The 12,662-nt window shown below is 36.5% G+C and overlaps 1 long non-coding RNA gene across 1 annotated transcript in view; it reads right to left on the bottom strand.

Moving 5' to 3' along the window:
• LOC108292370 overlaps positions 1 to 11,536 on the bottom strand; it is a 26,631-nt gene extending 15,095 nt beyond the window's left edge. Inside the window, exons 1-2 of the long non-coding RNA XR_001820258.2 lie at positions 11,492 to 11,536; positions 3,825 to 3,832 (exon numbers count right to left, since the gene is read on the bottom strand). This is a non-coding gene — a long non-coding RNA (uncharacterized LOC108292370). The remainder of the gene's footprint in view (positions 1 to 3,824; positions 3,833 to 11,491) is intronic.
• Between the last annotated feature and the right edge of the window lie 1,126 nt (positions 11,537 to 12,662).

Genomic DNA, 12,662 nt, shown 5'->3' with positions numbered 1-12,662 from the left:
AGATACTTTTCAAAAGAAGACATACATGTGGCCAACAATCACATGAAAATTACCTCAATATTGCTGATCACTAGAGAAATGCAAATCAAAACCACAATGAGATATCATCTCACACAGTCAGAATGGCTGTTATTAAAAGGTCAGAAAATAACAGATTCTGGTGAGGTTGTGGAGAAAAAAGAACACTTGTATACTATTGTTGGGAGTGTAGATTTTAAAAAACCTTTTAAGGAACTACCATGCTGTTTTCCACAGTAGCTGCATCATTTTACATTTCCACCAACACTGCACAAGTGTTCCAACTTCCCTGCATCATCACCAACACTTGTCACTTGCTGTGTTTTTTCAAATAGTACTCATCCAGAAGGATGTGATATCATCCCATTTTTAAAGGCTACTTTATTTCCAGAGATGTGGACATTATTGTATGGCATTATTAGAGAAAACATTTTGTTTTTGTTTTTTTTCTACATGTCTGGTTAAAATAAAAACACATGTGTTATAGATAATTGAGAAAATATGGCGATGACTTAAGAAAAGAGTGAAAAATTAGCTTTAGACTTACCTCCTAGGGATAGCTGGTGCTACTGTCTTATACATTAAAACTACATAAAAACACATAAAGATACTTTAGTTTTCTAAATGGAAATTATATGCACTGCCTCATAATTTGATTTTTTTATTTAATAATATTTGAGCATTTTTATGTCATTAAACAATTTTAAGTGTTTTATAGTGATTAAGTAGTATGAATCATTTGGATATAACATTTCATTAAATTTACCACTTAGTTTGGGATGTACCATTTTAAAAATTTATTTGCTATTACAATAACATTGGAATCAATTCTTCTAAATATGAATCACTGCATAACCTGGCTAGCCATATATGAAAATTTTCTAGGGCACATTTCTGGAATATATTGGTCACAAGGTTTGGAATACTTTTAAGAAAAGAAATCTTTTCTTATTTAAGAATAATGTAGGCCTGGCACAGTGGCTCAGACCTGTAATCCTAGTACTCTGAGAGGCTGACACAGGTGGATTGTTTGAGCCCAGGATTTTGAGACCAGCCTGGGCAACATGGTGAAACCCTGTCTCTACAAAAAGTACAAAACTTAGCCACGTGTCATGGTGTGTGCCTGTAGTCCTAGCACTTGGGAGGCTGAGGTGGGAGGATTGCTTGAGCCTGGAAGGTGGAGGTTGCAGTGAGCTGATAGCATGCCATTGCACTCCAGCCTGGGTGACAGAGGGAGGCCCTGCCTCAAAAATTAAAAAAATGAGAATAATAAAAAAGAATAATATATAGTGTATACAGAACATTTTTAAAACTCTAATTACATACATCGAGGAATTATCCTTATCAGCAAAGCCAATACCTTCTTTTTCCAACAAGTCTTTTCAACAGAAGCTGAATATTGCCAGCTGATTGAGACTAGTTTTTCCAAAAGCAGATAACAAGATGAGAATTTGTGTGCAAGTGAATTATTGAGTACATCACCAGGGAAGGCAATTGCTATAGTGGGAGAAACAGGATGGGGAAGCTGAGGAAGGGTGTTACCAGAGTGAAAAATTCCTGCAGGGTAGCTTCAGTCTGGCCTTGCAAGAGACCTCAGGAGTAGGGTAGTCTCATGGTTGTCCTGCCCCATGTCACGGGGCCTGGTTTCCTTATTGCCAGTGATAATCAGTGGTAGTAAGCCCATGGGGAGAGAAAATACAAACCCTCAGACCCTTTTGGCTCTCTGTGCCCTTGGACAAAACTTCAAGAAAAGTTTGTCTATGAAGGTGCAAATACTGGCCCCTGAAAGTCCCTGAGAGGTAAAGGTGGGAGTGGATGGGACTGGAGGCAGGGCACAGATAAAGTACAAAGAATCTCAAGCCCTATATTGTACATTACACCTATGTACAGGAAGCCTCATCCTGCCCAGAGGAAGTCACCCTGAGTTTTAACACCATAGATCCATTTTGCCTGTTTTGAACTTTATGTAAATAGAATTATATAGACAATATTGTTTTGTGTCTGCCTTTCCTTACTTATGATGTTTGTGAGACCCGGCCAAGTTGTTGCACATAGCAACAGCACGCAGATTTTCATGGTTGTTTATGATTCCATTCCTTAAATATACCACCATTCATTTGTTCACTTTACTGTTCTTGGACATCTCAGTTGTTTTTGCCTTAGAGATATTATTGGATTTTGCTACTATGAACATTACTGTCCATAAGCTCTCATTTCTGAGGAAAGTGATGGCTGAGTCATAAGCTAGATAGGTCATAATATTTAGTTTTAGTAAGTGTGACTAGAAGCTGTTCTCAGAAGTGGTTGTATTAATAGATGTGCCTACCAGAAGGTCATGAGAAATTTACTTCTGTCCTCATTATAGGTGGTATTGACAGTCTTAACATTTTAGCCATTTTGGTGGTCACAGAGGAATCTCTCATTGCAGTTTAATGTGCATTTCCTTAAAAAAGATGTTGAATATCATGCCATATGAGCCCTGATTGTTTGGATATTATCTTCTGTGAAGTGCCTACTTGTAACTATAGCTTTTAAACTAGGGTTCTCCGCCCTTTTTTTTTTTTGTAATGACTATTCAAATTTAAAGATGTGTGTGTATATATGTGTGTATATATATATATATATATATATATGGCCGATTGTACATTTATTTATATTTATAATGATATAACCAAATATATATTTGTACACACATATTCTGAATATGAGTCTTTCATTGTTTATATATATTAGAAATATTTTCTACTTTATGACTTACATTTCTATTCTCTTATTGTTTGCCAGAAGTTCCTAATTTTAGTGTAGGCTAGCTGAGCAATGTTTCCTTTCTGGTTAATGCTTTTCATGCCCCTTTGTCTACTCCAAGGTTATAGGAATATTATTAAGTGCCATTTTCTTAAATATTGTTCACCTGAAATGTATTTTTTGTATATAGTATGGAGTAAAGATAAAGTTTCATTTTCTTTCCAAGTGGATATTTACTTGACCCAGTATAATTTATTGGACAAAAGTTCTTTCTGTACTATTCTATAGTTTTTCTTATTCATAAATCAAATGTTGCTGCCTGTATGGATCTTCTTTTTCTCTAATTTGTGTATCTTTGTGCCACTAGTACTCTTGCATATACTATATCTTTATAATAACATTTGATATCTCTTGGAGTAATTCCTACAACTTTATTCTTTGATAAGAGAAATAAGCCCTACATAAAGAACAAACAACTAATAAATCCAACAAACAGAATCCTTTATGTTGTCTAGTCTAAAATTTAAAAACTCAAGTAACAAAAACTACCCTTTGTGTTTTGCCCCCTCACTGCCATCCCCCTTGCCTCTCCAGTGGAAATTCTGTGATCTATCCAGATACTTATCAACATCCCAATTCAGACAGGAACCTTATCTTGTTTACTGTGACTCTCCTAGTTTTCAAGTCATAGATGGAAATCTGTTCTCAAAAATATATCTTACATTACTTACTGTTTGTATTAGGCCATTTTTGCTTTGCTATAAAGAAATACCTGCCCTGGGTAATTCGTTAAAAAGGAAAAGAGGTCTAATTGGTTTGCAATTCTGTAGGCTGTACAGGAAACATGACGCTGTCATCTGCTTAGCTTCTTGGGAGGCCTCAAGGAGCCTTTACTCAAGGGGGAAGGTGAAGCTGGAGAAGGAACATCACATGGTAAGATCAGGAGCAAGAAAGAGGAGGGGTTGGAGGTTTGTCACATGTGTCAACAAAACCAGATCTCCTAAGAACTCACTCGTTATTGCAAGGATAGCACCAAGGCATGAGGGATTCATCCTCATGACCCAAACACCTCAACCAGGCCCCACCTCAACACTAGCGATAACAGTTCAACATGAGATTTGGCAGGGACATATATTCAAACTGTATTATATCTCTTTCCTTGGTTTAAAAATGTATGTTTGAACCGTTTTTCATGCATCTATTATCAGGCTTTTGAGGTGGATGTCTTGTGAGCTCAGAGCTCCCCTTTGAAATGGATCTTCAAAATAATTCGGAAGTGGACTGTGCTTCTTTTGTGGAAGTAGTATGGGAGAAATGGAATCTTGAGTGGTACTCATGAATAAGGCACAATCTGAGAAAAATTGGTCCATTAAGAACTGAAGTAGTCATTCTTGCTTCTGGCTGGCATGTTCTCTTCATTTCTTTCCACATGCAGATATATTGGTAAACAATGCCATAATATTTTAACATTTCTGTGTTGTAGTCTCATGTTCCCTCTCTCTCTCTCACTCGCTCTCTCTCTCAATCTCTCTCAATCTCTCACATACACACAGACACACACACACACACACACACGCACACGGTTGTAATCTTGGCTCCCAAGACAAATGGAAAAGGGCTACCAAGTGCAAATTGAATGCACATATGGTAAGATTCTTTGAGGTCTCCATTTTTAAATTGTTCTTCTTACCTCCCCTCTGCCTCCTAAGCATTCTGCAGCAAAGCTCTATCTCTGAGCTATTTACAGTTCAATAAGGCTTTTGCTCTTTTACATGGGAAGCACAGACTGAGTCTGACTATCTGATTTTCTATTTCTGTGACCCCCATACTCCCTCTTTAAAAAGGATATTTTTCTTTGCATGTGCTCCATTTCAGTCCCTAGACTGTTCTGAATCTTGGAGTTATCAAGATGCCTTTCCCCTGCTCATAGTGTTTGTTAAACTATGATGGCACCCTGCCATATAAAATGCATTAGGAGAAAAGGTAGGACCTCATAGGTGGCACCTAGTGACAGTGCTCTCTTCATGGCCCCTTAATCGTGGAAGAGAACACCTGGAAAAAATTCATTCTCTTTCCAAATGGGAACAAGGAATATGAAGGAAAATGAGGAATGATGAAATCTGGCTGAGCACAATGGCTCACACCTATAATCCAGAAATTTGGGAGGCCAAGGTGGAACATACATTGGAGGCCAGTAGTTCAATACCAGCCTGGGCAACTTCGCAAGAACCCACCTTTACAAAAAATTAAGAGATTTGCTAGGCATGATGACATGAGCCTGTAGTCCTTGCCTGTCAGGAGGCTGAGGCAGAAGGATTGCTTGAGCCCAGGAGTTCCAAGTTATATTTAGCTATAATCACATCACTGCATTCAAACCCGAGTGATAGAGTGAGACTTTCTCTACTTTTTTTTAAAAGAAGAATAATGAATTCTTTATTTTGTCCTTTATAGCACGTCTGTGAAAAGTTTCTAAACCTTATTAAGAAACTAGAGAACGCTTCTACAAATGTTTGTGTAACGTTCCCCACGTGAAGATCAAATACTCATGTATTTGAGAAAGGGCAGATCTTTACCCACCAGTACAGGTTTAGAAAATTGTAACTGCTAAAGCATCCAGAGAGTCCAAATAAATGAGTGTACAAATAAAGCTCAGTCACCTCTGCATTTTTCTAATATATTTAAAACCACCCTTGAACAAAGTACCTGCACCACTGCATTTTCCTTCACTGAGTATAGCAGAATCTCTATGAAATTGTCTCCATCAATATACGAATGAGCCTTTGAAGTATCATCACTAAAGTCTCTGAGCTCTCAAGAGTGCTCATCCTAAAAAGTAACCAGTGGTTGCTCTTCTGTCTTCAATAAATGGACCAAACCCTTCTCCCCAGGATGAGTTGTTTTACTGAAATTGATTTCTTTATTGTTCAGACCTTAATTTTTATTATAACTTTTTATTTTGAGATAGTTTGCCTCACTAGTAGTTACAAAAACAGGACAGAGTTCCTATGTACTTTTCACTGACCTTCCCTCAAATGTCAATATTCTAAAATACATAACATATTATTGATAAGGTCTGAATGTTGGTGCCGTCTCCCTTCCAAAACACGTGTGTGGGTGTGTGTGTGTTTATATATATATACTAATACTTAGTATTACAGTATTAAGAGGTGTTACAGTATTAAGAGCCAGGGCCTTTTGAGAAGTGATTAAGTCATGAATGATCCACCTTCATGAATGATATTAGTGGGCTTAGTAAAGAGGTTGAGGGGAGTGCCTGGCCTCTTCTACCATGTGCAGGCACAGAAGAACCCATTTATGAGAAACAGGCCCTCACCATACACCGAATCTGCTGGCATCTTGATCTTGGACTTCCCAGCCTCCAGAACTGTGAGCAATAAATTTCTGTTGTTTATATTACCTATTGTAAGGTATTTGTTATAGCAGCCCAAGATGAGTAACACAATTGCCCAAACCAGGAAATTAACATTGGTACGGTAATATTAACTCAAGTGCAAATCTTATTCAGATTTCAATTTTTAAATTTTATTTTTGGTGTATAGATCTATGAAATTTTATTATATGTGTAGATTCAAGCAATCCTTGCCACAATCTGGATATAGGGTTTTTCCATCACCATAAAGAAACTGTCTCATTTGAACCTTGATTTTTGAAAACTACAATTGGAAATAGATCACATTTCAGTAAGTTTCTCTGCTTAGAGTAATTTATTCTAAAGTTTTGATGAAAAAGAATTATCAGATTTTAACATGTTTTAGTTTAGCAGAAAGCATTTAGAAGATACTAACATATAAATATGCATAGCTGTGAGAGTTTCGTTCTGATTATTTACTATAAGATTGTAAACAGCTATTACTGCACAATAAAACACACTAAAATTCGGTGACTGAAATAGCAATCACCGTTTGTTTTGCTGATAAATTTGTGATTTGAACAATGAGTATAGCTTATCCACTCCATGCAGCATTAAGCTGAGGTGGCTCAACCAGGGCTAGAGGATCAATTTGCAAAATAGCTTAGTCACAGGGCTGGCAAGTTGTTCCTTTCCCAGTGGGTTTCTCTACAGAGGGGCTTGGGCTTCCTCACAGCATGGCAGCTGGGTTTTAAGAATAAGAATAAAAGACAGAAAATAGAAGCTACCAGTTTCTTAATACCTGAGTCTGGCCTTAAGCATAATACCCACCTATTAGCAAGATTCAGAGGCCAGATTCAAGAATAGAGAACATACACCTCACTGTTTGGTGGGAGCAGTGTCAACAAATTTATGACCAGATTTTAAAACCACCACATTGTTTTTCACATTAAAAAAAAAAAAAAAGAATGCTTGCAGTTCTAAAAATATATTATAAATTTGTTAAAATAAAAATAAAGTTCAGAAATATCTTGGTCTTGAGGTGTATTTGTTTGGAAAGGAGGTTTCAGAAAAACTATTATGATGTATGTGGTGAAACATATGAAATGTGACAAATTTGTATCTGAATATTTTCAGTATATATAGCTGATTTTTAGCAAGAACAGGATGACACTCAAAATGAAATTCTATCTAAAACGAAAAGTTATAAAAATTAAACAATTTTTAAACTGGTAATTTTCTTTTCCAGTGAAGTTTTAATTTGGGGCTAATAAGAACAGGCTACAGGCCTAGGAATTATTAAAATGCTTGATCCTGAGGCTAGGAGCCTTAAAATCTTGCCTCATAGCAAAAACAGTACCTCTTCATACGGTCAACAAGCATATAAAAAAATGCTCAGCATCAATGGTCGTTAGAAAAATGAAAATCAAAATGACAAGGAGATATCATCTCACCCCAGTTAGAATAGCTATTATTAAAAAGTAAAAAAAATGACAGATGTTGGCAATGTTGCAGAGAAAAAGGAACACATATACACTGTTGTTAGGAGTATAAATTAGTTCAGCCACTGTGGAAAGCAGTTTGGTGATTTCTCAAAGAACTTAAAATAGAACTACCATTCAACCCAGTAACACCATTGCTGGTATATACCCAAAGGTATATAAATTATTCTACCAAACAGACACATGTACACCTGTGTTCATCACAGCACTATCATAATAGCAAAGACATAAAATCAACCCATACGCCCATCAATGGTGGACTGAATAAAGAAAATGTGGTACATATACCATGGAATACTAAACAGCTATAGAAAAGGATGAAATCATATGCTGAATTTTCAGTAACATGGATGCAGCTGGAGGCCATTTTCCTATGCGAATTAATGCAGGAACAGAAAACCAAATATCACATGTTCTCACTTATAAGTGGGGTCCAAACATTGAGTACTCATGAACAGAAAGAGTAGAACAATAGACACAGGGACCTACTCGAGAGTGGAGGGTGGAAGGAAGGTGAAGGTAAAAAAAAACCTATCTTTTCGGTACTATACTTACTACCTGGGTAATGAAATGATTTGAACACCAAACCCCAGTGACACAGGATTTACCCATGTAACAACAGATCTGCGCATGTACCCCATGAACCTAAAAGTTAAAGAAGTATCACCTTTTTCTTTACAAAATATTTCTTTTATTAATCTCAAGTTTTCAAAACATTTTCCCAAACCTAGGGATTGTGTATTTTTTTTAAATATGAAAAATAAGGTAAAAGTCTATTTAATAATAAAGTGGGAGCATTTAACAATTTTTTTTGATTTTAAGAAAACAGGCCCTGTGCTTTACACTGTAGATGGCATTATGATTAACACAAAAATAAAAATAAGTTTTGGGAGGCTGAGGTGGAAAGATGGCCCAAAGCCAGGAGTTTGAGACCAGCCTGGGCAACACAATGTGACCCTGCCTCTACAAAAATAAACGACAAAAAAATTTAGCCAGATGTAATGGTACTTACCTATAGTCCCAGCTACTCAGGAGTCGGAAACAGGAGGATCGCTTGAGTCCAGGAGTTTGAGGCTGCAGTGAGCTATGATGGCAGGACTTCACTTCACCCTGGGCAAGAGAGCAACACCTTGTCTCTACAAACAACAATAAAATAAAATAAATTAGAAATTTTTGTACATGGATATTTAATTTTACTTAAGATTTGGGTTTCTGCGCTAAAACTAAGGTAAATAGTAAAATACTTATGTAAATGATCTAACATATGGAACTTGAAATGAGCTATAGCAGTTAAAATATATTATCATTTTCAACATTCACGTCTTATGAAATGCTTCTAGGCATTGGACCCTGGTTACCTGGAAGTTATATGCATCTGTAGATAAGTTGGCATTTGTACTTTCTAATCATAGCTTAAGTTTGTAATATTTGACGCTCTTTTCAATTGCTGATATTAAAGAATTTAATTGTATTTTATCTTTATATGTGCTAGTCATATTTTTAATAATGCATTTGAATGTTTGATTGGCTTTGTGAAGTTTGAGTGTTTCTAGCATTAAGTTCATGCCTCTGAGAAACAGAGGTCTTAAACTAGGTTTTCTCCAACTAAAATGAGCATAGAAATAATATATTTTTTCAAGTCAAACCTTAAGAGCTTGTATTTCTTTCATTTATCTTTACTAATCATATGGAATCTAAGGTACTAGGGATTTTTTTGATTCCTGAGTGGAAAATTTGATATTTTGAGTGGTACTGTGTTAAGATACTACTTAGGGTATTCTCATTGCACCAATACATAAATATATAACCTGATATATTAAAGTGGCAAGAGAATGATAGATGTGAAATAAGTATGTTCCTACATTATCAGAAATTAAATCACAGGAGACAGAATTGGTTTATTCAACCAGGAAGCAAATAAAGATATCTTGTACTTAAAATTAGGTACTAAGTCATTGTAGGTAGTATCAGATAATGATGAAATGAAACTATTGTGCAGAATTTTGAAGACAGAGCTGGTCTGGTAGAGGTATTCTTTTTTTTTTCACCATCTTAAGGTAGAGAAGACCCCTCTTTCATAGAGGTTACTATCTAAGTAACCTCTGCTATCTTTGAATTTACCAGTGACAACTGTTGAAATGCCAGCAATCTCAGACTGAAAATCAGCATAATGTCCTGAAGCAATACTATCGATCAGATAAGTACTTGCACCCATAGACAGTGAACAATTATAATTATTTCTAGGAAGGTGATTCTCAAAGCTTGGTCTCTGGATTAGTGGCAGCAGCATCAGGGAATTTATTTATTTATTTATATTTCCAACTCTTATTATAAGTTGAGGGGTACATTTGCAGGACGTGTAGGTTTGTTACATAAACATGTGCCAGAGGGAATAGCACAGGTTATCCCATCACCCAGATATTAAGCCCAGCATCCATTAGCTATTCTTCCTTATGCTCTCCCTCCTTCCACCCTACACCCTCCAAAAGGCACCATTGTGTGTTGTTTCTTGCTATGTGTTCATGTGTTCTCATCATTCAGCTCCTACTTATAAGTGAAAATATGCAGTATTTGATTTTCTGTTCTTGAATTAGTTTGCTGAGGATAATGGCATCCAGCTCCATCCACGTCCCTGCAAAGGACATGATCTTGTTCCTTTTTTTTTTTTGAGATGGAGTCTTGCTCTGTTGCCCAGCCTGGAGTGCAACCTCTGCCTCCCGAGTTCAAGTGATTCTCCTGCCTCAGCCTCCAAAGTAGCCGAGACTACAGGCACCCACTACCATGCCCAGCTAATTTTTGTATTTTTAGTAGATACGGGATTTCACCATATTGGCCAGACTGGTCTTGAACTCCTGACCTTGTGATCCAACTGCCTTAGTATCCCAAAGTGCTGGGATTACAGGCATGAGCCACCATGCCCGGCCTATCTTGTTCCCTTTTATGGGTACTTAGTACTCCATGGTGTATATGTACCACATTTTCTTTTCTAGTCTATCATTGATGGGCATTTAGGTTGGTTCTATGTCTTTGCTATTGTACATAGTGCTGCAATTAACATACATATGCATGTATCTTTATAATAGAATGATTTAGATTCCTTTGGGTGTATACCCAGTAACGGAATTGCTGGGACAAATGGTATTTCTGCCTCTAGGTCTTTGAGGAATTGCCATACTGTCTTCCACAATGGCTGCACTAATTTATACTCCCACCAACAGTGGAAAAGCATTTTTTTCTTCACAGTCTTGACAGTATCTGTTGTTTTTGATTTTGTAGTAATAGCCATTCTGACTAGTGTGAGATGATAGCTCATTGTTTCAGTTTGCATTTCTCTAATGTTCAGTGATGTTGAGCTTTTTTTTGGATGTTGAGCTTTGTTTACGATGTTGAGCTTTTTGCTGGATGCATGTATGTCTTATTTTGAGAAGTGTCTGTTCTTGTCCTTTGCCCACTTTTTAATGAGGTTGTTTTTTTCTTGTAAATTTGTTTAAGTTGCTTGTACATTCTGGATATTAGATGTTTGTCAGATAGGTAGATTACAAAAATTCTCTCCCATTTTGTAGGTTGTCTGTTCACTCTGATGATAGTTTCTTTTATGGTGCAGAAGCTCTTTAGTTTAATTAGATCCTATTTATCAATTTTTGCTTTTATTGCTGTTGCTTTTGGCATCTTCATCATGAAATCTTTGCTGGTGCCTATGTCCTGAATGGTATTGCCTAGGTTGTCTTATAGGGTTTTTATAGTTTTGGATTTTACACTTATGTCTTTAATCTATCTTGAGTTGATCTTTGTATACGGTGTAAGGAAGGGGTCCAGTTTCAGTCTTCTGCATATGGCTAGCCAGTTATCCCAGAACAATTTATTAAGCAGGGAATCCTTTCCCCATTGATTGTTTTTGTCAGGTTTGTGGAAGACCAGATGGTTGTAGGCATGCAGTCTTATTTCTGGGTTCTTCACTCTGTTTCACTGGTCTATGTATCTGTTCTTATACCAGTGTTATGCTGTTTTGGTTGCTGTATACCTGTAGTATAGTTTGAGGCTGAGTAGTGTGATGCCGCCAGCTTTGTTCTTTTTGCTTAGGATTGTTTTGGCTATACAAGCTCTATTGGCTATACAAGCTCTTTTATGGTTCCATATGAATTTTAAAATGGTTTTTTAAAGAAACAGTGAAGATTCTGTCAGCTCTGATTTCTTTGAGCAGTGGTTTGTAGTTTTCCCTGAAGAGGTCCTTCACTTTCTTTGTCAGCTGTATTCCTAGGTATTTTATTTCATTTTTTTTTTCATAGCAATTGTAAATGGGAGTCATTCATGATTTGGCTTTCAGCTTGCCTGTTGTTGGTGTATAGGAATGCTAGTGATTTTTGCACATTAATTTTGTATCCTGAGACTGCTGAATTTGCTTATCAGCTTAAGAAGCTTTTGGGCTGTGTCAATGAGGTTTTCTATATATAGAATCATGCCACCTGTTCTCTTTCTATTCAAATACTCAAATAAAGAGTATTTCTGTTGCCTGATTGCCCTGGCTAGAACTTCCATTACTATGTTGAATAAGAATGGTGAGAGAGGACATCTTCATCTTGTGCCGGTTTTCAAGGGGAATGGTTCCAGCTTTTGCCCATTCATTATCATATTGACTATGGGTTTGTCATATATGGCTCTTATTATTTTGAGGTATGTTCTTTCAATATCTAGTTTGCTGAGAGTTTTTAAATAAGAGATGTTTAATTTTATCTAAGGCCTTTTCTGCATCTATTGAGATAATCATCTTTTTTCTTTAGTTCTGTTTAGTGATGAATCCCATTTATTGATTTGTGTATGTTGAACTACCCTTGCTTCCCAGGGAAGAAGCCTACTTGATTGTGGTATATAAGCTTTGGGATGTGCTGCTGGATTGTTTGCCAATATTTGGTCGAGAATTTTTGAATAGATATTCCTCAGGGATATTGGCCTAAAGTTTTCTTTTGTTGTATCTCTCTCAGGTTTTGGTAACAGGATGATTCTATCTTCATAAAATGAGTTACAAAGAA

The sequence above is a fragment of the Cebus imitator genome, unplaced genomic scaffold (assembly GCF_001604975.1).
Source record: "Cebus imitator isolate Cc_AM_T3 unplaced genomic scaffold, Cebus_imitator-1.0 Scaffold488, whole genome shotgun sequence".
NCBI classification, from domain to species: Eukaryota; Metazoa; Chordata; class Mammalia; order Primates; family Cebidae; genus Cebus; species Cebus imitator.
Note: the sequence above shows the minus strand (reverse complement) of the source record. Positions and strands in the feature narration are given on the sequence as shown.